The sequence below is a fragment of the Sciurus vulgaris genome (assembly GCF_902686455.1).
Source record: "Sciurus vulgaris genome assembly, chromosome: 3".
Taxonomy (NCBI): Eukaryota; Metazoa; Chordata; class Mammalia; order Rodentia; family Sciuridae; genus Sciurus; species Sciurus vulgaris.
The window spans coordinates 40,221,130-40,246,637 of NC_136463.1; positions in this window are offsets into that span (position 1 = coordinate 40,221,130).

The following is a 25,508-nucleotide window of genomic DNA, read 5'->3' on the forward strand; positions in this document are numbered from 1 at the left end:
GCTATGGGGAGTGGTTGAGCAAACTAACAGGGATATGCTTCTTGTTCAAATATTCAGAGTCCTGTTCCAGAAGAAGCTGGAGACTGCTGTCACCTCGGGAGGTGGAGTGGAGTCAGTCAATGATTTCCAAGGTGGAAGAGAGAGCCCTCTAACAGTGACAGAGTGATCACACTCCTCCATCCTGTGTGAGCTACAAGATTGGCTGCAGCCCTGTCCACCCGACAGCCCTCTGTCTTCTGAAGGCAGGTGTGAGGAAGAGCATCCCCACAGCAAAGCTTCCCAGAGAGGCCTGCATGTGTTCTGGAGCTGAGTGGGAGAGTCTCCCCTTATCTCTGAGATCTGCTAATAATGTGTGTTTAAACCCAGAAGGATAGACTGAATGTCCCCTAGAAACAACCCCTAGCTTGATCGTTGTTCCCAGGCAGCAAAATTGGGGTGTTGGGGTGGGGACTGACAGGTTTCCCAAATCCTCCTGAATAGGGGAGTTGCTTCCAGAGAATCTTCTTTAGCAGTGAGATCCAGACCCACCCAAACTAGAAGAGAAGAGGGAGAGCAAGGAAAAAGTGACTGAGGAAGGACGATGGTTCAATTCAGACACCAGCCTTTCCTGAGGTCCTACTATGTGCTCAAACCCAATATAGACTATAAATAAGCTGCAGGAGGCTGGTCATGCAGCAGGAAAGGAAGGGCACTGTGACATATGTTGCTCAGACAAGCCGGACCAGCTGAGGGCCCCAAAGAGGGCAGACAAGGTGATGGGCTTGCTCAGAGCCATGGGCCACCTGTATTGTGACATGTCTACATGCATCCCTGAGGCAGTGGTCTCCATATTACAGCAGAGGGCTTGCCTGTGGGGGCTGGAGGAAGGGCACCAAGGGGATGGTGAGAGGTGAGGGACAAGAAGGCTAAGGGGCCACATTTCACAGGGCTTTGGAGGCCAGACTGGGCTTCTGATGCTGGAGGAGAAAAGTGGGTCCCTCACCAGTGAGGAGTAAGATCAGAGTCAAGTTTTGGAAGCCCAAGCATGGCCCCTATGTGGAGGCAGGACCCCAGGGGATGTGACCAAAGGCCAGGAGTCCAGGGAGGGGTTTGCTTCAGAAACCCAGGGACAGTGGCACCTCGGCTTGATTGCTGAGTGGAGCTGATGAAGAGCACGAGGTTCTCCACATGTGCACACATGTGCACACCTCCAAGGGCCTTTCTCCCAGGGCACATGTTTGGTGGAACATACGTGTTCTGTTTGGAAATGTGCCTCAGGGCATGTGAGGTTCCTCTTGCTGTGGAGGGGTGTGCATGGCCCCCAGGAAACCTGTGGCTCTGTTCTGCACAGGGGAGTGTGTGGATGTGTGTGTGAGCGTGTCTGTGTGTGAGCGTGTGGATGTGCCCGTCTCTGGAGGAAGGCAGAACTGAACGATCCTGCTCTCAGGTGGCAGTGACAAGTCATGCAGACAAATCTTGCATAGCCCCGAGGCCCAGACTCCCATCTACTTTAGATCCCTCTATGGCTCTCCTGCCACCACTCCTTATAATGAGCTGGATGCTTCACACAGGACACAGTGGGGTGGGCCGCGCGTGTCTCATTACGGCCTCCCTTCCCCACACTCCCTCTCCCACGCTGTACTCTAAGCTATACACCAACTGCTAAACTTGGAGGGGCAAAGTCAATCCTTTCTAGTGTTCCTTAAGCACAGGAACCTGAGGATGCCGTGGGTGAAGACCTGTGACTCGTGGCAGGACAGAAGAGGACCTCCTCCCCTGATACTAAGACTTGCCCTGTGCCAAGCTAGCTGAGATCTCTGGTATACTCTGACCTGGGTCTAATTGACCATTCATCCTGCCATTTCTGAGACCTGCACCATGAGGTGTGCCCCCACCTGCTCTGAAGGCCTCCTGGAGAAAGTGGGAAGCCTTTGTCAGTACAGTGAGGGGTCCAGGCCACAGAGTCCCAATCTGGGTCTCATCTGCTGATCGAATGACCTTGGGGAAGATCCTCTTTAGCCTCCATTTTCACCCATGTAGGACTGGGCCAGGCAATTTTGGCTGGATCCCAGTCATGAGGTCAGGGGATAGAGGGACTGTCATCCAACTTGCTCAAGTATGGAGGCCCGAGGACACTCAGTTGGACAAGTTCTTTACCCAGAGGTGTGCCGGTAAGTGCTTAACAACTAGCTCCCTGCAAAGCAAAAAAGCCCTGATCTGTGGTGTTTGCCGATTTCTCAGGTGTAAATACTCCCACCATGACTGACTCCAACTCACCAGCTCTTGTGAGTCAGTCAGAGTCAGTTGCGGCACATCGTTGCCTTTATCCTGAACATGATGACAACCCAGCCAGAGGCAAGATCTAAATCAAGGTCAGGGAAGAAACCCAGGGCTCAAGGTCCCAAAGTTCCACCTGAGCCAAAGTTGAGACTGGAAGTAATCAAACTGAGTCAGGAAGCCAGGCACTAGGAAGATGGAAAACAGGTTCGGAAGTATAATGTGCAAGGGGGCTCAGGGAAAGGGTTCAAGCTGAAGCCACCTTGTGCTGGTGGTGTGCTGGTGACCCAGCGTGTCTGGAATACCTTTTTGACTCCTGTTGTCCCCGGGCTTGGAAAGGAAGGCAGTGCATGTGATGACGAGGGAGCTGGTCAAATAGACAGGTGTTCCCTGAACACCAAGGATGACGTCTGAGCAGGCCAGGCCAGGAAAGGGCAAAGCCAATCTCTGTAATTGTTAGTGCATCAATTCTGGTGACGGTCCTATGAGGACAATGCCAAGGGCCTGGAGAGGGGGGATGCCCTGGCTGACATCATCTGCTATTTCTAGGCCAATTCACAGCCTCCTCCAGTGGGAATTTCCTTCAGGACATAAATCATCCAGTCTTCTCACGACTACCTCACCTCCTGAGGAAATAGAGGGAACCTGGGCATCTGGGTGTCCTCTGGAGATGGGGCTGGGAGTGGAAATAAGGTGTAAAACCTGACGTCACTCGGACCAGGGTTCTCACCTCTGCTCCTTCTTAGCTGAAGGGCTCTGATAAGTCATGTCATTTCTCTGACATTCCACTCACTCAAATGGGCTAATAATATCTAATAATCTCTCTCCCGTCCTCCCGTCTTCCTTCTCAGGGAATGTGTGCAGTGGTCAATCTGTGGAGGCTTCCAGAGGAAAATGTAGACTCCCTTTCTGACTCCTTCTCTGATTTTGTGGTGAGGGGTCAGGGGACTGCAGTGGGTGACTGCGTGCTGAGAACACAGAGGGCCGGGGAGATGGAGGCTATTCATGGAGTTGGGGAGCTGGGCTGGCAGGTGTAACCTGAGTTCCTTCTCTCCCTGTGGGGCCCAGACTCTCCTTAGGAACTTGTTGCTTATGTGGGGCTCGGGAGCCAGAGGGATAGCTGTGTCTGCAGAGGCACAGGAGAAGGCCCCCTTCAGAGAGGTCTGTCTGTCTGCCACCTGTTTTCAAGTCTGCCTGACTTCCTTTCTGCTCCTAGCCTGATTCTGTCTACCCCAACTGTCCGTCCATCTGTCCGAGCGGAAGGACTGTAAAACTTGTCACCTGCCTGCTACCTGCATTTTTTGCAGAAATCAGCCTGATTTCCTATCCATCCGTCTGTCTGCCCACAGTCTGCTCTCCCATCACTCTGATTGCAGTTGATTCTCTTGCACCTGGGCTTCATTTTATGATGTGTGAGTGACAGAGAGGTGACAAATGAGAGCAAGAGAGAATGACAGACAGGAGCACACACAGAGGGGATGGAACACGTGTGCACACAGAGGGTTGACAGCTGGGGCGTCCCCTTTGAGACAGGGTCCTTCAAGGTCTCCCCAATCTCAGAGGGGTGCCCTGGTACCTTCCATCCCACCACAGACAGAGGTGTCCCCCATGGAGGCTTGAGGGGGAGTGGGAAGGGCAGTGCCCATGGCAACCAAAGGAGAGGCACATTTCCGCTCAGAAAGAACCTTTATAACAATGGAGCTGTCCAACAACAAAATGTGCTGTTAATAAGGTAGTGATCTCCCTGTCACCAAAGTCATTCAATTACAGGCTAGCCACCCACCTGTCAGGCCACCAGAAAGAGATTTCCCACCTTGGAAGAGTCAGACTAGAAAGGTCAAGGCAAGCTGACATCTATGACATGGAGTCTGGATAATCCATGTCAATGCTTCTCCTAGTGCCCGGCACAGAGTAGGTGCTCAGAAACACAGCTGCTACCAGGGGGGAGGTTGGATTGGGTGATCTCCGGGGCCCACCTGCGGCCTTTGTCCTGGGGAGAGGGGAGAGGCCCACTTGGGGCAACAGGTTATGCAGAAACAGGAGCTGGGAACGTGGGGTAATAAAGGGCTTCCCAGAATAGGAATGTCTCCCTGATTTGCATGGCTCCCGCAGGCCGCCCTCCCCTCTCCTAACTCAATTTCAATTTCAATTTCAATGTCAATAACTTCCCTGGCAAGACAAGCAGCCAGGGGTTGCCAAAGTGAGCCGGAACATTGAGTTTCAGAGTCTCCGACCGGTTCGTCTGGCCAGTGCTGTCCCTCCTTGGCCTGCCAGGCCCTTCTGGCTGCACATCCCTCATTCTCTGTGCCCTTTGAGGAGACTTATTTTTACCATCCCCAGCTGTCGGTAAGGTTATTTGAAAAAAGATGCACTCTCTTCTTTGATCAAGATGTTCAAACAGCAACAGCATGTGGGTCGTGAAGCACCAGCTCTGTGGCTCTCCACTCGGTATTCTGGAGATGGAAGGAGGAAGAAGCCTTGGCCCCCACCCTTGGGATCCCAGCTGAGCAGAGGAGGCAGATAACAATCAGCAGTTCCAATAGTGTGGCAAGTGCCTTGATGGAGTGGGCAGGGGGCTCTGGGAGCACAGATGAGGGGCCCCTAAGCCTGGTTGGGCTAGGGTGGCTTTCCTAAAAAAAGGCAAAAGGGGAGAGACTTGTCAAGCATCCCCGATGGCAAGCCACTCAGTTCTTTATCTGTAGGTCAATGGTGGCTGGGATGTCACAGGGATAGGCACCTCTTTCCTTAAGCTATAGTGATGACTGGCCCCCAGTGTTGGCAGACATTGTGTCCTTTGCAAAGGGCAGGTTGGACCTGGAGGAATGATAAGTGGGTACAAGGGTCCCAAGGAGACTATGCTAGAGGGAGGTGGGAGGGTGGGCCTGGGGTCAGCAGGTGGCTGGGGGCCTGGGGCCTGTAGTGGTCATGTGGCCTATCAGCGAGCACTTATCTGAGCTTGATGCTGTCACAGATGGGGAGACCTGGGATGGGAGAAGTGAGGGTGCTGGGAGGCCAGGAGGCCCAGGAGACCTTTTGAAGTGCTCAGCTCAAAGCCTGGTACAGAGAGGGTGGGGCTGAGGTAGGAGCAGCCCTGACGGACAGAGACATGTGGATGGAGGGATGAGCAGGCGCTGGCTTTGCCTACTTGGCATCCTTGCCCAGCACCAGCTGGAGGTCACTGCTTGCCTCCATGGCAGGGAGCCACAGTTCTGGGAGTCAGACAGTGGGGGGCAGAGGCAGCATTACCAGGAAGCCCTCTTGAACAGGCCCCCAGCCCTCCTCCCCCCTCCTCTCCCAACCAGCATGCTGCTGAGCATAGTGACTGCCTGAGGTATAGAGGGGATGTGGGATCTGACTCCAGCTCCTTCCCAAGCCTTGGGTCAGGCAGAGAGGAGACCTCCAGGGAACAACAGCTCCAAGCCAGATGAACAAATGCCAGGGGTGGGGGAAGCACATGCTTTCGGGTCTGGGGGTTGTTGGGAGATGACTCTTCCTTGGCACCTGGAGATGCCTCAGCCTTTGAGAATGAGGCTTTGCAGATGCTTCTGGGGCAGGGCCCCCACCTGTCTACTCCTGTTCCTTCTGACCCAGCTTCAGGGTCAGACGAGGCTGCACATTAGGTAGGGAAAGGGGAGCCATGTGCAAGGAGATCACTGGGGACATGTAGTCCCCTGTCTCTGGGGAACTTTGGGCTGATTCCTGCCCTTCTCAGAGCCTTATGCTCCTCAATAAGATGAGAGCAATATGCCAGATCTGGGTTTTACAAGGGTTTTACCCTTCCTGCAAGCCATCCCAGAGAAAAGAAATGGGGTGGGGGGGCACATTCCCTCCAAAGGACACTATAGGCTCTGAAAGGCTGGCCCCACCCTGTTTCCTCAAACCACTCATTTCCATCCCAAAGAAGGAATGGTGCAGGCAACCTCATTTGGAAAAGATTATACCAAATGCTCTTCTCCAAGATTTCCTCCAGTTCTGAGAATCTAGGTGTCTGTTTCACTGAAGAAGTTGAAGGAAGGGATGAGGCAAGAAGGAGGGAAGTGGCCTTTTGAAATGCCTCCTAAGCACCCAGCTCTGTGCTGTCTCTTGGATCCTCATAGCTACGTTGCTAAGGTAGGTCTCCATTCTGCCCCTGGCAGATGAAGACAGCCAGACCCGGAGCAGCTGGAGGAAGAGAAGGGGACGTCCTGCTTAAAGGCTGGATAGGGAGCCGTGGTTCTCTTCCCACCAGTCTCAGGCTTTCTCCAGTCTCCATTGTCTCCATGCAGGGTCCCCCCTTTCCTGAAAGAGGGTATTGGAGACATTATGGGGTGAAGACAGGGAAAATCAAGGGCTGGGGTAAACCACTAACTATGACTGAAAAAAGCAACTCTTTAGAGTTTAGATTCACATAGAGCTGGCCCTGGGCCAAAGTAGAAAGCTGGCAACATGGGTTTTGTGTTGCATGGTGGAAAGACCCGGAACTCTGGAGCCAGACAAATAAGAATTCAAATCTACCCACAAAGAGACTCTTAACTAACCTCACTTAACTGATGGACTAGATAACTGAACTCTTCACTCCCTGGGTAATTGGCCCTTGGAACACTGGACTCCCAGACACTTCCTTCTCATTTGCCCATGTCATGTGTCACAGTTATGGATGTTCCCAAACCCGTTTATGTCTGTTAACACATGTCACTGTAAATAGGTAATTTAATCAAATGTAGCATACGCCAATTAAATATGAGTGCAGAAAAGTTGTGTTTCTATGGCAATTAATTTATGCTTTGGGAAGGCTGCTAAAAACTTGTTGTGGAATTAGGTGTGGGCAAGACTAGAAAAGATCAGAGGAAAAATAAACCCCATACAGGGAGGGTTGTGTATACTGATTGTCTTGCAAGGAATCAAACCTAAAAATCTAGGTTCATGTGGAAAAGACTATGTGGCCTTCATTAATGTGACCTTGGGAGACCCTTCACCTTTCTGAACTTCATTTTCTTGACTTTTTCCTTGATTCCCATCTTGCAGAGCTGCAGAGGGGAGCGATGGAGCCCCCCACACTCCTCTTCCTCTTCCCTCTCCTCTTGATGATGCCCTTCCCCTCCTCCTGCCGTGCACACCCTGCCCCTCTCAGTGACCCTGGGTTTCACTCACCAGTGCACAGTTCAGCTGATCTGATTGTGATTCGGATTTCAGGCACAGACCCTCCCTAAAAGGGACAACCTTTAGGGGAAGAGCCTTTTCAAGGAACACCAGAGCAGGGGGCCACTCTCAGTGGCCCGACCAAGCAGCAGGGGGCAGTTTGTGCTGGAGGACCTCCTTGGCATCCCTCATACAACTCCCACAATTGCCAGGTGAGGGAGTGCTCTTTCTTTCTGTTCCTTGTGGAGACACCCCCAGCTTCCCTAACCCATCTACCTGGCATTCAACCTGGCCTCAGACTCCAGAGCCATCTAACCCCAGGCTAGAGGCACTTGAAGGAAGTTGAGGCTTGACAGAGGAGTCTGGCCTGGCTCAGTTCACGCCTCTGAAGCTCTGGCTCCTGCCGGGCAGCCCAGCTCCCCAGAGACGCATGGCTCACTCACGCCCACAGCCCTGATGTACCCTGCCATCCTTTCAGGGAGGGCCATTCTGCCTAAGTCTGGCTGGGTCCTGCTCCGCGCTGCCTGCCCTGATCTCTCCATGCATATGTCACTGGGTACTGCGTGCGCCCAAATCCTTAAGGAGACCTCAAAGCACTCAGAATGGACATTCATTCCCATTCCTGGAGCCCTGACGTTGCTGCTGCCTCAGCTCAATTCTGGGACACAGTGCTCTACCAATTGATTCAAGCCCTAACTCATCCAGGTTGGCGGTAGCTGGGACCCCAGGCCAAAAGGGCTGCTTCAGCATTGCTTCTGGGAAGGGGAAGGGCAGAGCAGGCAGAGGGAAGCCTGGAGTGACCTAGAGATAGGGATTCATTCACTCATTTACTCACAGCTGACATTCAGCTCAATGCTCTGGAATCCTGTCGAGATACTGAACGTCTTCCATGTCAGTGGCTAAATAGGTACTCTCCACAGCGCTGTGAGCATTACCTGCTGCCAAGGCTCCTCCCTCTCTCAGCAGGAGTGGTGGGACCTCTGTTCCAGGGCAGCTTGTTAAGTATTTTAACTATTAGCCTCAATCATAGATGCAAGAAACACCCTCACTAAAAATTATTAGGTGAAATAAGACATATTTATCTTTGAAACACCATGATTCATCTATTAATTGAGCAACTATTCATTGAGCATCTAGTGTCTGCCAGGGAAAGGGCTAGAACTGGGACACAGAGTTGGAAAACATATGATCCCTGCTCAGTCTTGCTGTGCAATGGGAAAGTGGAGGGGAGGCCCTACTGTCAGCAGTGACTGTGATAAAGAGGAGACAGTGCAGAGAGAACACAACCCGGGCTGACACCTTGGCTTGGAGCATCAGGGCAGGAGGCTGTTAAGCCCATGGGCAGGCCCTCAGAGTCCAGCCTAGACCCGTCAGGGCACTTTAGTTCTGGCCAATTATCTACTAATGACTCACCATGAATAGATTAGGAAGGGGACTGAGGACAAGGATGCTTAATTATCCAGCAGACAAGGGAACAGAAAGTGTCCTGTGACAGGTCTCAGGGCAGGAGAGGTGATGGGACTGCAAGCCAAGCCCACCCTGTCCTGGCAACTCCAAGGCCTCTACCAGGGCTCCCAAGGGGCAGGCCAGCACCCTGGGTACCTCAGGGACCAGAAGTGGAGCTTGGTATGTGGGGAGGGGACATAGGTTCAGGACAGCACGGTGTGAGGTGGAAGTGGGAAAAGGAATGGGGGATGGGTAGGTGGGAGGACCAAGAGCTGATGTACTCCAGGCAGGAAGTTCTGAATGCCACTTCCTGTCAGGATGGGTGCTCCACAGCAGGGCTCAGGTCTGTGGCATTTGTCTGCTGGCTCTGACTCAAGGTTGAGCTTGTCCTGAGAAAGACCTCAGGCCCTGTTGCCTCTTCTCCCTCCACCTTCCCCCTAAAACCTGGGTACCCGCTTTGTGTGGCCTCCTGGAGAAGAAGGATGACATGTGGCTGCATTGAGAATGACCACGACCAGCCTCTCTACTGAGCAACAAAGATTTCCAGGCACAGTGTGAGTCCCAGAGTCCTTTCATTCAATACTCCTGGCAGTCCCAGGTGGCAGGCAGTCCCATTAGGCCCAGGAGGAAAATGAAGCTCACAGAGGTGACTCAGTTTACCTAAGGTCTCACAGCAACATACCAGAGGTAGAACTTATGCCCAGATAAGGCTGCTTCTGTCCAAACTTCTCTTGATAACCATTTATCCTTCAGTCCCTCAGCTGTAGGTGAGGACAGTTAACCAGGGCCTCCCAACAGTCCAGAGCAGCTAAGCTTGAAGGCATGTCCCCCATTCCCTCACTCAGGGCTCCTCCAGTCACACATACACTCACCTGTGAGGAACTTCTAGCCCCAGGACTGATGTCTCCAGGAGTATTTTGCACCCTTGATGATGTTCTGCAACCCCTCAGGGCATTTGTTTGCTTTGATACCCAACCATCCCCTGCCTCTATCACACCCTTGGTACCCAACAGAGATGCCAGGGGCCTGGGTTGACTCTTGTCTCGTGCATTTCCACGAATCCAAGCCACTGCCCTTGTGAATCTTCTGTGCCTGGAGTGTACTGTCCCCCACATCTGCCTGCCCAGTGCCCCCATATTCTGCTTTGCTCACACTGGTGGGAATCATGAACCACTCGTAGACTGACAGGAGAACCAGTGGGTGTGTGTGGGAAGGCGGCAAGGGCAGACACGAGGCAGAGGTCCCTCAGCAAGGGGTGAGGGAAGTTGGCATGGGGGAGTGCGTTGGGTTGGTTCCTGCCAGGGCTCCACTTTCTGAGGGAAACACAGTTTTTATATTGGTACCTACTTTATCCTGGGGAGAGGATAGGACATTGCTGCACCTCTCTCATGCATTTTGTAGATATCATCTCATTTAATTCTCATAAGTCCCCCATAAGCAGATGTTTCCAGTTTAAATGAGAAGTCAAGGCTTGGGAAGGAAGGGTGACTTGTCAGAGGTCACCAAGTTGGCATGACAGCTGGGATTGGAACAGAGGGCTCTCAGCTTCAAAGCTGATTCTCTTTCTTCCATTTAATGGAATGTATCAGGAACAAACTGGAAAGTTAGGGGTTGGGTGAGGCTGCTCTGAGCCAAATGTACCATCACATCCTTCTGCAGGCCTGTCAGGGAACGGTCATGGGCCTCTAGCCCAGAAGGACCTGGGAAATGATGCGATCCTTATAGATCTTGTCCAAAGTTCCCCAGATGCTCAGCCGACGCCCTTCATGCCCACAACCACCACTCATGGGGATGGAGGACTCATAACCATGTCACAGATGTGGGAACCAAGACTGGGAGAATCTGAGAACTCGTTCAACGTGATGACACAGGTAAATGGCAGAACCAAGAAGTCATCTGACCTAAAACTCAGGTTTCTTTCCAATTCTCATCACGGCCTGGGCCAGTTCTGGTGCCAGGCAAAAGACCATAGACTCACAGGAGAGCCTGAGACACACAGAGCTGGCCAGAGGCCAAGACAAGGACAGTTCAGAAGAACACAAGATGTGTTTCCACCGGGATGAAGCAGGCTCTAGGGAGCTGTTTTCAAAGAATCCCAGAGATGGACGTACCTGTGTTGGGATCATTTAGCTCCATCCCTTAGCCGATGAGGCTGACACAAGTCACCAGCCAAGACGTGACTGAAATTCACCCCCGTTGACTGACAACCTTAGGAAATGGGATGCTCTGGAGGGGGATTCTGACCCTGAGATAGCTGCTTCTCCTCTTCAGTCTCAGGTGCTCCCGGTACCAGTTGGAGTAACTGACCAGTGCAGTAGCTTAGGCCTTCCAGAAGGGTGTCCAGTCTCCCCTGGCTGTCCAAGTTTTGGATATCTTATTAGGATGGGTAGAACATTGCCTTCTTCACTTAAATTCTGTTCCATTTTCTATCCCAGGAGCACATTCAGATACTTTTGTTCAATGAATGGCAGGCCTATTGGGCTTGGAAGGCTCTGTGTGGAAGCATGTTATTGAAAGGACTGCTTTTTCTTTTTCCATTCCTTTCTAAGATCTTGGCTGAGTTGACACCCTGAGTGTTCAGTTGGGGATGGGGGAAGGTGGGTGGCCCTTGAGGCTCTGGTGTGGGGTTTGGCTGCAGCCTTCCAGCTCCCAGGCTGGTGTGAATGTTGTAGGTGTGGTGATGGTGCTGGTGGATTCCATTGGGAAGTGGGGGAGGGGACGTGCAGGATGCTCCCTCTCCACGTGCCATGGTCCTACCTGGGTTGTGCCTGTAGGACCACTATCTTCCCAGCAGTCAGCTTTCCAAACTGCCAATCTGACCATGTCACTTCTTACTCCAAATCCTTCACAGGCTCTCTCCCACTCGCCAAATCAAGCTCAGGGGTGTGGCTTCCAGGCCATGCCCACCTCTACAGCCCCCTGTCCCACACTCCTTCCACAGCTCTTCAGTCTGATAGATGGACTCTTCCAACCCATCCTGCACTGCCCTGAGGGCTACTTCCTGTGGGCTACTCTCTGCAACACCCTCTTCCTCTCCCCTTGATCTGACTACTTCTTCCATGTGTCATTATTTTCCGGAAGGCCTCCAAGATTTCTGAAGGTCAGGTTAGATGTCTGTCCCCTATTCCCATTACACCTTGTGCCCACCAGCCCCAACGTGTGTGACACTGGCATCCCACATGTGTGCAATTCCTTTCTTCCTCATCTCTCTCTACACACTTCAAGCAGACCAGCAGAGTCATCCTCCCTTGCTCCTCGAGGTGTGTGGTTCAGTCACCAGCTTCAGCATCACTAGGGACCTCGTTAGAAATGCAGACTCTCGGGCCCCACTCCAAACCTACTGAATCACCTCCGAGTGATGTGTCCCAGGTCACAGAACAGTGAGTGGCAAAACTGGGGTTCACACTTCTCTCTGACTACCTCCAGTGGGGGCCAGGGGAGGGGCGGGATATGCTAGGCAAGGCCTTGCTGGGCCAGGCCCAGGAATGAGCTCACTTCAGGATGGAAATGAAATCCATTCCTATCAAAAGAGGATGGGGAGGGGACTCTGGGTCTGACTTGTGGCTGAAATCCCAGCTTCTACTTGGGGGCCTCTGGTCCCTTAACCTGGCTGGGGTTGGCTCTGAGTTCCTTTGGTGGTGGCCTTTCCTTCCATGTGGAAATCTATCCCCCCCAGGGCTTTGCTGCAGCCCACACCAGTGAGGCCATATTTCCTGGGCTCAGCATAGTCTGGCCGCCTTCCCGTCGCTGCAGGCAGCTGCCCAGGAGCTGGGCTTACCCATCCTGAATTTCTTGCCTTGCCTAACAGGGCCTTGAGTCAGCTCGGCTGCTTCATGCACACCTGACAGTGGGCTCTAATATGACTCCCCTGATGTTTCAGATGAGGTGCTGAGGTCCAGAGGCCCGGAGCAAGCTCCTTAGGGTCAGAGGTTGCACGGCATGGCAGGTCATGGGCGACGCTGGTCACGAAAGCCCAGTCTTCCCATGGCAATGGGCAGTCTGTTCAGAGCCTCTGTCGAGAAGTGCACCCACAGGTAACATTTGCCATTTTTATTACTAGCTATTATTTATTGAATACTTACCATATGCCAGACACTGTGCAAAGCACTTAACACACATAATCACATTTAATCCTCATAATAACCTCATGATTTATTTACTGTTCTTACCATTATTGTTATTATTCTCATTTTTCAGGGAAGAAAACTGAGGTTCAGAGAAGTGAAGTAACCTGCCCCAAGGCCCACTATGAGGAAGTGGAGCAGCAAAAATTTGAAGGTAGTATGGCCAAACTCCAAGCTCTGCTGAATCTGCCTTTTCATGGATTCCCTTGGACATAGGGAAGTGTATGGCTGTCCTGCAGCCAGTGAAAAGTCCTGCGTGGCCCTGACTGGCTGGAGACTGAAGGGTCATAGCGGCATTGTCCTATAGGCACAGGCTGGTTTACAAAATGCTCTTACATATTCTGCACATTATCTCATTATCTTGCAAAGTTGGCCAAGTAGGTATTTTTCCCATTTGACAGATTGGGAAACTGGGTTACATATACCAAGGCACAGGTGAGACCCCAGGTGGCTGTGCCAGTGTCATGACCACATACTGCTCCCTGCCTGGTCTCATTATAAATGCAAGCAACTTCAGGGGTACGTGGCACAAACTCACCAGCCTTCTCTTTGCCAGATCCCACAGTCTGCCGGATTTTTGCATCTGGGGCAAGGCTGGCTCCAGGAAGGCATACTCTGCGCAGACTCTCAGGATTCTCTGTAGATAAGGACCTGGGGCCTGGGGGTCAAGCCTTCCTCCAACCAGCCTAGGTTTGCTGATGCATTGTTTCCCCAGACTCAAGGCTGTCAGATGTTGGTGGAGAGAAGCTACAGGAAATTCAGGGCTGCCCTTGCCTTTGCTATTGATTAACCATGTGGCCTGGGGCAGTTTGCTTCACTGTACCTTAGTTTTCTACCCTCTAAAGAGGGGGAAGGATGTCTACCTTGCAAATCCCTCGGGGATTTTGTAAGGGTCGAATATGATAGTACCCAAAAGGTTCTGAGAAGAGCAAAGCACTGCATATTTCTGGAAGGATGATTTCAGGCATAGAAAACTGAGACCTGGAAATGACAGGATGGGTAGATGACATGTACCAAGCATCTTCCAGGAGCACTTTACAGACTTCTCTTTTACAACCCTCAATACTGCTCTTCAGAGAGGGAATATAAGAGTTTCTGCTTCCAATTGCAGCTTTGTAAATCTTAACCAGTGAATAAACTTCAAGGCAATTTTGGCAGTTGGATATTGGAAGAGAAAATCTAGGAAGGAGTAAACCAGGGAATCCTAGATGTTGTGTGAAAACTCTGCCAATTAGGTGGCTTGACTCTGAACCAATGTATGGGCCTGACAGACACCACCAAATTGCCCCCAAAAGATTAAAGGAACAGAATTTCAGGTGCTATTCACCAAAGGCATAACAGTTTGCAGTGAGAGGTTAACCAAGTTAACTGCTTAAACATAGAAATACCAGTATTCTTTATTGTAACATACAGAATCCAAGGTCGCTATAACATGTCCTTCACAATATCCAGGATACGATCCAAAGTTACTAGACACAGGAAGAAATGAGAAAATTTGATGTAGAGGAAATAATCATTTGAGACTGGCTCTAAAATGTCCCAGATTGTGGAATTAGCAGACAAATATTTTAAACCTGCTTTTATAATTATGCTGAAGGATGTAAAGAAAAGTATATTCATAATGAATGTAAAAATAGAATTAATTTCAGTGAAAGAGGAATAAAGAAAGAAATCACAAATGAGAACCAAAGATAAATTTTAGATCTGAAAAAAATAGTATCCACAATACAGAAATATTATAATCCTATTTACCAATCAAAAAAAATTCAGTTCCAGAGAGATTAATTTCCCTAAAGCCACACTAAAAAGTAATAAAGTTGAAATTTGAACCCTAAGTCTATCTGACTTTAAAGATTATAGTTTTAGAATATAGAGGTTAATCGAATTTAGAGATGAGTGGAAGACTATGGAATACTGAAAGAGAAATGTGAACATGTTTGAAACTCTAGGGAGCCTGGAGTGTGTCACAGACCTTGCTGTTAGACTTTGTTACAGCTCCTTGAGAGCAGCCAACGGCATTATCTAACCATGTTGTTGAAATGCATACCATTGAGGCTTTAGTGTCTACCAAGTCATTTCTGGTTATCTGCACCCATGAGTAGAGAGACACTGAAGATAAACCATAGCAACTCCAGCTACCTTTTGGCTTTCAAGGCTAATGCATTGCACTTCCCCATCCACCATCGTGTACGGGTTTGCCTGTGTTCAGCACAAGTTTTTTTCCCCATATTTTGCATAAACATTACCCTTGGGAGTGTAGGTGGAAAGTGAGAGTCTTCCTGCATTGGCACTATCCTTCCAAAGCTTGAATCTGGTTCCAATCCAATGTCTATTTTGTGAGTATTTTAATGTGTTAAACGTTGTGTGCTGTGGTAGGAGGGACCATGAGACCCAGCACCCACTCTTCAGGAATGTCCCTCAGAAGATAAGCGCAGAGAAGGAGCAGGAGGAGGGCCAGCAGTGTGAACTCAGTGTCTACCATGTGTCCTTGGCAAGATCTGCCTTGGGGCTTCAGAGGAGGGGAGTGTCACTGTGGGCTGGGAGCAATTGCAGAATACTTTCTAGAGGTGGGATGTCACCTGATCTATAAAGGCTAAACTTGGAAGGATGGGGAGGGAGAAGACCATTCTAGGACACACTAGGTGCTTAATAGATACTTGATAAACGAAGAAATGAATGCCCAATTGTTTCCTTCCTGGACTTTTTTAAACATGTGTTTTCTAAAATGATTGTTTAAAATGTTAAAAACATTTTATTTTAACACTCTCTGTAATAGCCCCAAACTGGGAGCTACCCAAATGCCCATCAACAGCAGGATGGATAAATAAATTATGGTATATTCTCACAATGGAATACTACATAACAATGAGAACAACCACTCCACAATGACACGCAACATTATGGATGAATTAGAAGCACCACATTGTACAAAAGAAAGCAGACATAAAAGATCTATTGTAAGCATCCATTTATATTAAGTGCAAAAAGAAGCAAAGTTTATTTAAGGTGTTTGAAGTTGGTGTAGGGGATTGGTGTAGGGGATTGGAGCATAGTGACTGAAAGGGAGTTTGCAGGGAGCTTCCAGGAACTGGGAAAGTTAGGTTTCTTGATTTGGATATTGGTTACACAAATGGTTTGGTTTTAAAATTTTTTATTGGGCTGCGCCCTTACCATAAGTGCATTTTTTTTTTTTTTTTTTGCTAGTGTGATGTATTTCAATAAAAAAGTTAGCATACATGCACCAACGGGCATGCTCTGCTGCCTGACCTCCTGGACTCCATTCTCTCTCGCCCTTTTAACACCAGATGCCATGACATTGCAGAGATAAAACAGTGGCAGGCTTTGCTCCAGGAGAACCCTCTCTTAGGACAGGAAGTGAAAAGGCAGAGACCCCTCCCCATTTCAATAAGTGAGAAACTGTGACTGGTAGACAGGAAGTAATGTCCTTTTTTCACACAGTGAGTCAAAGTAAGATTTGGTCTTCTGGGAACCTTTGTCCTGGGACCATTATAATAAGTACCAGCTGGGTCAACCCCATTGAAGAGAGAGGGTCGAGTGATGGGTAGCAGGGGTCCAGCAGGCTTTGCACACCCACCCCTCCCCCATGACCAGGACCCCATGAAGCTGTGTGTGGAGGGAGCTCCACCTGCTGTCTGCTTTTGTGAGGTTGGGGGATCACTTTCTCCCCCTGGACCTGTGACATTATGAAACTAGGGATTGAACTTAGTGACAATAAGGCCTAAGTTTTTTTTCCCCAGGGCTTATATTTCTGCCCTGGGGCCACCCACATAGGATGGAATCTCTGCCATTCTGCACCCTCAGGGGGCTATGCTGGGACTGGGGTAATAGAAGGAAGGCTTCAGGACTTTTTAAAGTACTCATTGTTTCACTGTCTATTCATTCACTCAAGAATGCTTTATAGACGGAAAGTGTAACTCTGTGCTACAGTATTTGCCTGGCATGTGAGAAGTTCTGAGTTCTATACCCAGCACTGGCCGGGGTTTGGGGGACACTTTATTGAGCATCTGCTATAAGGTAGGAGACACAAAGATGGATGGCAGGGTGGTTGTCCTTGAGGAGCTTATATTCTAGGGAAGAAGATGCTGCAGATGCTATCTGAAGCCTGACAGGTGTGGCACATCTGGATACTGTCTAATGTGCAGAAACAGAGTGGATTAAGGCCTGGGGTGAGTTCAGGTCAGAGCAGGTTTCCAAGAGGACAGGATACCTGTACTGGGCCCAGAAAAGGAGGTCAATCTGGGCAAATCAGGATAGGGATCACACTCCTGTCAGACAAATGACATATCCAGATGCAAAGGACTGGGGATGAAAGGTGTTTCTGTGTGGCTAGAGGGTGGAGAACAGGATAAGCAGCTTGTGGTGAGTGGCAGGGCTGGCGAGGGCCCCTCTGCTTCTGTTCCTTTCTCACTTCCCTCCCTCCCTTGATGGGATGAGACTCAGGTTTCTGCTGGTGCACGTCCCAGCCCCCTGAGGCTCTCCGGTCAATAAGCTCTTTAAGGAGCCAAAGAGAGGCGAGATCAATGCAGTTGCCATCGATCCCACCTCAGCGGCCGATTAGTAGCAGGGATTTGACTGGCCTGGGGAGCTCCTTGCTAATGCACCGCAGAATTCGGATTAAACTGGAAGCACCCAGCAATCCTGAGGAGAGTGTCTACCCTCCCCAGAATCCCCTGAGCAAGAGCAGAGAGATCCTGATCCTGACCTGCTGGGAGCCCTTTGCCACCCAGATGAACAACATCAATTTCCTAGGTGGTCAGCAGACTTCGGATCATGTCATTCCCTGGCTTCAGTCCTGTCAATGTGCCCCATTGCCTTTGGGGTCTGGGAAAATTCCCTAACAGGCAAAACTGCCATGTGGGGCCCAGCTGCCCCTTCCAGCCCCATCTCATGCCTTCCTCCACACCTTCTAGACCACTCCAGTAAGACTGTCCTCACTCAGTCCTTCCAACTGGCCAACATGCTGCATAGGGTCATTTCTTCCAGAAAGCTATCCCTGACCCTCCTTCCTCCACCACCACCACCACCAAAGTTGGACTTAGGCAGCTTTCCAAGGTTCTCTCTGTTCTTTCTTGAGACGACCAAGGATAAGAATGTACTGTAATTGCTTATTTTCTTGTCTCATCCTGACTGCATATTAGAGTTGCCTGGGAGTTTAAAAAAAATATAGAATCAGATTTGGTTAGTTTAGGATGGGGCTCAGGCATGAATGTTTTTACCACCTCCGTCATGGGGATCCTGAGGGGGAGAATCACTGGACTCATCGAGTCCGACCTCCAAGAAGTCAGGGTTTGCACTGATGAATGAAGCCCTCTATTCCCAGCGCCTAGCGCAGAACCAGGTGCAAGTAGATGTTCCAGGAACAAGTGTGGACTTTTACAGTCCTGGAGGGGACACGGGTCAGGGCGAAGCACTCCCACCCGCTGATGGCCATCCCTTGCCTCTGCTGGCAGCACAAAGAGCCAAGGGTTAGCTCTTGGAGCTGAATAGCTTAGGCCACTGAGGAGACTTCTACATCACGTCACATGTAATTCTCAGTGTGTTCTGTGAGGTAGGAGGATAGGTAAGAAAATCTTGTTTTGTAAAAGGGGCCTTTGGACCCCAGGAAAGGGAAGTGATGGGGTCTGGGGTGAGGGGTCTCAGCTAGGATGCAGCCAAGTCCATTTCTTTCCTTGAGTCTTGTTACTAATGACATCTTTAGACTGAACCAAATGCCCCTCTGCAGCCTCGAGTCCTGCAGGCCTTGGCCTGGCTCCTTCCTTGTTTGTCCCTCCCCTGGGGCAGCCTGCACACAGTGGATGTCCTCAAGCCTTGACCAGCGGAAACAGCAGGGAGATGGGCATGGTGACATGAGAGTGTTCCAGACTGAAGACCTGCACAACTGGGCTTTAGACCTGCCTCTGTCACCCATGAATGACCACAAACCTGGGTCTGCTACCTTCTCCCTGGAGCCACACATGACAAACAGGGTCCTCCAGTTCCTGAACCACTGGTCCCATTCAGAAAACAGGGTTGATACCTCTGAAAGCACCATGTAGTGAGATGATACAGAGGGAATTGCTGTGTAAACCTGAAAGTGCTGTGCACAGGTGAGATGAGGCTTGGAGAAGAGGCTCAGCCCAGATGTTCGTCCATCTCCTCTTGGGCTTCAGGCAGAGTTTGCTTTCTCGCCTTCTGTGTTGGTCTAAAATCAACCACTTCCCTTAGTTTCTCCTACAGTAGACTAGCCAGTGTCCTGTCCACAGTGGGGGCAACATCAGTACCCCACGGGAGTTTACTTAGGTCATAGAGCTTATGAAGTGAGAGATGGAGATGGAGCAGCTTGAACAGGTGGAGGAATGAGGTCGCCCCCATATCCTTGGGGGGTCCAAGGCAAGGAGTCAAGGCCACTGACTGATGGAAATGATGGCGGTTCTGGGAAGTGGGAAATCCAAGCCCCCTAGGCAAGTGAGGATGATGGGACCCTTCCGGGCCCTGGGGAGGGGAAGGGCAGGAGATGGACACAAAGGTCAGGAGCGGGGTCAATCCTCTGTCCACAGGAATTACAGGTGATAGCAGTGGTCAGGGACCCGGCAGATCAGGACCCGGCTTCTCAGGGCAAGAACACTGAACGCAGGGAAAGGAGAGTGGAGCTGGGCCTCGGCCCTCTGCCCCCTGTCCCTTCCCACAGCACGGTCCATGTCTCTGGCACTCCTGCCTCTTTAGAAGGGAGAATGCCGGGACAGCAGGAGACACACCATCGGACCTGCAGCACCTCAGAACATTATTTTTAAGTTTCAGATTATTTTCTTCCCTTATGATGTCCAGGACAGCCTAGTACCTGGCTAGGTTCTGCTTTTTAGAGGGAATTTTCTAAATAATCTGGATTTCAGGACACTGCTTGGAAAACCAGGAAGGCTCCAGTGTCCAGGAGACTGGGTACAGGCATGGTGCAGTCCCATCTTAGAACCAATGTTTTATTGTGATAATTTCCCCCATCTTTTGGAGCTCAGAGACCAAAACTGGATCATTGCAAACTTTATCGTGCTCTCCTCATTTGCCCATGTTTGGTCTTGCTTTTTTTTTTTTTTCCATTCATTCATTCACTCATTCATTCATGTCGTCACTATAACAAGCACCCTTGATGGGAAAGCAAAGACTGTGACAACGAAGGCCCTTTAATTGTATGGCTTCCTCTTTCAATCGCTGTCTCTGTCATGCATTTTCTTTTTATATATACATATTTTATTCTAAGTGTTCCCAGCTCCCTTGAATGTTTGCTAATCCCCACCTCCTTTGGGGTGCTTGTTCTTATAGAACACTGGGAAACAACGCAGTCGCTCCATTATTTTTAGCTTCAATTAAAAACCACCTTGGCCTCCCTTGTTCTCTAAGGGGGAGGGAAATTCCAGACCAGGCGAGCCGCATGCATCTGGAGAGGCCACTACTGAGAGAAGTGGCGTGAAGGATGTGGCTTGCAGGCAGCGCTAAGGCACGACCACGCTGAGTAATGCCCCTCCCTCCAGGCTCTCCCTTAATCTGTCCTTGTCCACAACCCTGAGCCTTGTAAAGCCAGCACCCCCTCCACAGATTGCCCAGCCCTGGCTGAGATGCTCCTCCGAAATGCTGGGTCTGTATGGGCCAAATTTATTCTTGGTGATTCCAGTGGACTTCTGCCCTCTGGAGGGTGCAGAGCAGATGCTGGTCTGAGTCTGGGGTGACACCTAAGAGATAATCGCTGGGGTGGGAAGGTGGCCCTGTGGGCCCTGGATTCGCCACAGTACAGCCTCCACCCCTGCCCTGCCTGACTGCCTGTGTGCCAGCCCCAGGCCCCCTCAGTGCTTATCACGGGTCCCCCCTTGCAGCTCCTCAGGCCAAGAACCAATTTTACCCATGAGTGAGTCTGAGTAATCCTCTTCAGGTCCTTGCCTCCTGCTTGGGGCAGCTCCAATGGGAGAGGGGAGAGGAAGTGGCCTGGGCTGGGAGGGTGGGGAAGCCTCTGTGGCCAGGGCAGCTGTCGCCTCCTGCTGGAGACATCCAAGCACTTCCCCTGGCCTATCCACTCAAGTCCCTCATTTTCCCCAGGCGGAGACAGAGGCATCCATGAACCCAAGTAAGGCCACCTCAAGGCCACTATCAGAACCCTCTTCCGATCACATTTTGCTCTAAATGGATTTAGGGTGGAACATCTGTCCTGTGCCCCTCTTGATGCCTATAGCAGAGCACTGGGGAGGGAAGATGACCCGTGGGCCCAGGAAGCTGAAGACCCTCTGAGCTAGAGGAAGTCCTACCCTACCCTCACTGATGGGGACGCAGGCCCAGAAAGGGACCAAAGATTTCCCAACACTGGCATGGCAGGGTGACTCATATGCACCACTCCTGCTTCCTGTCATTAGCTGTGTCATCTGCTTTGCAGAGTTCCCTCTGCAGGGGCTGCCTGTCCCAGACATCTGCTTCCCTGGAGGGTCTCTACCCCATCAGCTAGGAGAAGGGTGGGCACTGCAGGATCGGGGATCAGGGCCTAGCTTTTCTTTATGGCATGACCTTGAACCCATGGACACAACCAACCCAAGGTGGTTTCTTTACTTGGGAAAAAAGAAACCAGGGTGCCCGATGGTGAAGTCTGTCTTTCAGGTTTGGAGCTTGCAGGGCAAGAGGCAGCAGAGCAGCTCAGGCTCTGGCCCATAGCAGACAATCAAGACGTCCTAGCAGCTGTGACTGCCATTGAGCCAGCGGGCTCCTATTCATCCTGCACAACACTACTGGGGCAGCACTTCCCCTGTGAAGACTTCCCTGATGACCCCACACAGACCTGACCACCCTCAGGTCCCTAGCTGCTGCCGCTCCAGCTTGGACATAACGGCTTCCTGCTATCTGTGGTTTAGACCTGTACGTCTCTACTGGAACGTGAGCTCCTGAGGGGAAGAAGTATGTGCGGAGCTCCTGGGGTGGGACCCGAGCTGAGCAGATGGACACTCGGCGGCGGCCAGTGTATGACTCCCTAGCTGGGCTCCTCTCCTGTCCTTTAGCTTCCATTGGGAAGTCTATTCTTCAGGGACTGTCTGCATCTGGTGGCCTTCACTGCCCTCTCCTGACCACAGAAGGCAGGACAGTGCCTGGGTGGGGCGAGGGTGAGAGCAGCAGGGGACTAGGGGCATGGGTCGGAGGGCCTTGGCGTGTTCCTCTGTATCTTGGGTCTCCTCTGCTCAGCCCATAGGGATAAGCAGAAGACTGTGCTCACAGGTGGGCTCTGGAAGGGTAGCTTGTCCTCTCGGGGGAAACCAGGGGACCAGCCCCAAAGCCAGGGCCCGCCAGCTCATCCCCAGGCACCTCTGCAGCAGACAGCCTCTGAGAGGAAACCCTGGGCCTCCTGAGTCACACACAGGTCCTGGAATTCACTCACTCACTCAGGGTCATCTCCTGCCTTCCCTAGGGACTGTGACAGATTGAGGGAAGATGGTTCCGGCTAAGAAAGTCCTATAATTATCAACTGCGGATTATTTTAATTAAAATGCTTTGCATCCTCAGCTCTTAATTTCTAAAATGATTATAAATGTTATTATTAAAGAAAAATCCTTGAAGTGAGATCCATAAATCTCCGCCTGGGCTGAGATGACAGGGTGAGCTGGTACAGCACAGGAGCTCCAAGCTGGGGCTGAGCGAGGGAGGAAACGAAGGATAGGGAGTGAGCAGAGATGGAGAGAGGGTGGATTTAGGGGCTTCCACTGTGTACTCCCTCCCATTTCTCCTTCTAGATCATGAAGCATTTGAAACTGAGAACTTACACCAGATCTGAGTTTGAAACTTCCCTCTGCTATTTGCTGTGTGACTTTGGGCAAGTCAAGTAATCACTCTGAGCTTCAAGTTTCTCATCTTTAAAATGACAATAATTGCCATTTGGTAGAACTATTTTAAAGCATGTTGATAATGTGTATAAAGCAGTTGTCACAGAATAGTAACAATGTAGCCATTTGATTTTCTCCATCCCCATCCCAGGAGGGTTCCTGGAAGTACTCTGGAGCTTCAGTGCTCTATGACCCAACTGTCACAGCTCATGATAAGTGTCTGTCCCATCCCAGGAGCATGGTTGCTCCCAGCCCATTAGAAACCAAGGGTTCTACCTTAGGTTGTACAACCTCCTGCACAGAAGGGCAGGGCAGGAGAAGGTAAGAAGCCTGGTCCTCTCAGTTGACACTAAGGAAATGAAGGCTCAGAGTGGGAAATGTCTAGACCAAGGTCACTAAGCAAATTGCTCAGTTGGCCATTTTACCCATTTTAGCAGATGGCTAGCCTGCCTTTCCTATTTATTTCCAGTCGTCTTTCTAATGACTGAGAACAGAAAACCTAAAGGAGGAGATGATGCTAACAAGTACACTCTGAGCAGAGAAGGAAAGGGGAAGATGGAGTGGCCGAGTTGGCCTGAGGTTCAGGATACCTGAAAGCTGCCCACTCTCTCCGGGCCAGGCTGCTCTACCGTCTTGAGCTGACCTCTTCCCTCCCAGGACCTTAGTTTCCCCTCTGTAAAAGAGGGCTGGTCATCAGTGATCTCTGTCCTGCTGACCTCCCAGGCCGCAGTTCAGGATGGGCTCAGGTGATGGATCTGAAAGTGCTTCGTAAGCAGGAAAGTGCGGAGCGAATGTGGGAGATTATTAGCATTAATATTAATGAGCTTGCGCACAGTTGGCTACTGGCCATGGGGAAGATGGAACATCAGTGGTCTGGGGAAGAACTTGTTGGAGCCTTTGTAGGGTTTTGCAGAAGGTTGGGGCGGGGGGTGACGATTCCCTGTGGGCTCTAAATTTCTATAGAAACAAGTCCTGGAGGGAAAGGTCCTGGGGACATGCAGCCAGGGGGACAGGCACTGGGTGCAGGTGCACTGGGCTGGTGGGGGAGGGGCAGCAGCAGGGAATGTCGGCTTTTGTGCCCAAGGCTGGTGGCTCTGGGCCCAGGAGGCCCCGGGGGCTAAAACTGGCTGCCTTCTGTGGGCCCCACTCAAGCAAAGGGGCTTCCTGCCCTTTTCTCTCTCCCCAGTCCATCCTCAGAAGACTAAACTTGGAAAAATTGCCAGGATGAAGAGATGAGGACCCAGGTAGGCTCTTGGCCCCTCTCTCCAGCATCCCCCGCCACCCCCAGACACTCACATGTGATTGCACCTCATCCTATAAATGTGGCTGTGCACAGAGTTGGTTTGTGTCTTGGGCCAGTTATCCAACGATCCGTCCATCCACCCATTCATCCATCTGTCCATTCATTCATTCACATGTCTGATAGAGGTTTATTCAATAACTAAGGTGGGATGAGTCACTGTGCCAGCACAGGACAGGGGAGAACAAGACCCTGTCCCTATGGTAAAGGCTCAAATGCTGCCTTGGACACAGATCTGTAATCTCATCTTTGTGCTACTTGCTGAGATTTGGAGCTATGGGGACATACTGGAACCTGGGGCTGGGGGAGATTTTCAGAAAAATGTTTCCTGGAGGAAATTGTTTCTGAGCTGAGCCTGGAGGGATGACGTGTATGCATACCCCCATCTCCTAATCCAGTGGCACATTCCAGCTCCTGCTTACAGAAGCAGGAGCCTCAGATCCACTAGGCTCCAAGGGCTACCTCCAGCTCAGTCCTCAGGGGCCACAGCACCTGCCATGCAGAGCTGTCTGAGCTTTTGCCTTCAGGGCTTGAAACTAACCCTGAGATGAGGCCCCCCAGCATGACCTCACACGAACTGTTCTCTTGAGCGTCCTAGAAGTCGGGTGAGGTTGTGAGGAAACTAAGATCCAATTGTGAATACTGCTCAGAGAGAAAAATGTACACTGTCCTGACTTATTTCCAGGCAGGGTTGCTGGGGTGTTTGGGTATGTCTCCCAGGGCTGAGGCCTGCAGAGCACACCCAGAATTCCCTTTAGATGCCTATTGATTAATTTGCACCAATCGCAAGGATTGAGAATATGAGGATGTCTGTGAGCTATGTGCTCAGTGTGTGTGTGTGTAGGGGGGTCAAGGCATGGATAACCTCCCCTCCCCCACTCACACAGACCAGGGTGCATGCAGATCCCTTGGCCTCCATATCAGCAGACCCTCAGCAATTCCATAGTCACCACCCCTGAGACCCCAGAGTACCCCACCTCACTTCCAGTCTGCTCACCAGTGTCTATCCTCCTGGCACCTCAGTGACAGTAATATCCTGTTGTGTGTTAACATGCGTGGTACAAACTTAAATGCAGACTTAGAAAATTACCCATCTATGCAAATAACCCTATTCTCAGTAGACTTTGATGAGCGCTAGGATAAAGACTCTGGATTTTGTACCATGTGAGAGAAAGAATATTCTGGAGGAATATTCTGGAAAGACTATTCTGGAAGGTGGAAAGCAGTTTTAGCTGGGCACTGAAGGTTGTAGGGATTTGTCTGAGCAACAGGAGGCAGAAAGGGGCGGGATCGGCAGCGTTGCTGAGTGAGGGCTGCTAGCTGTGGTCGGTTGAGTGCCAGCTCTGTGTCAAGGGCTGAGATGGTCATTCAGTGAGGCCAGGGCACCCTGAGTGTGCCCAAGGGCAGCAGTTGCCCACAGGC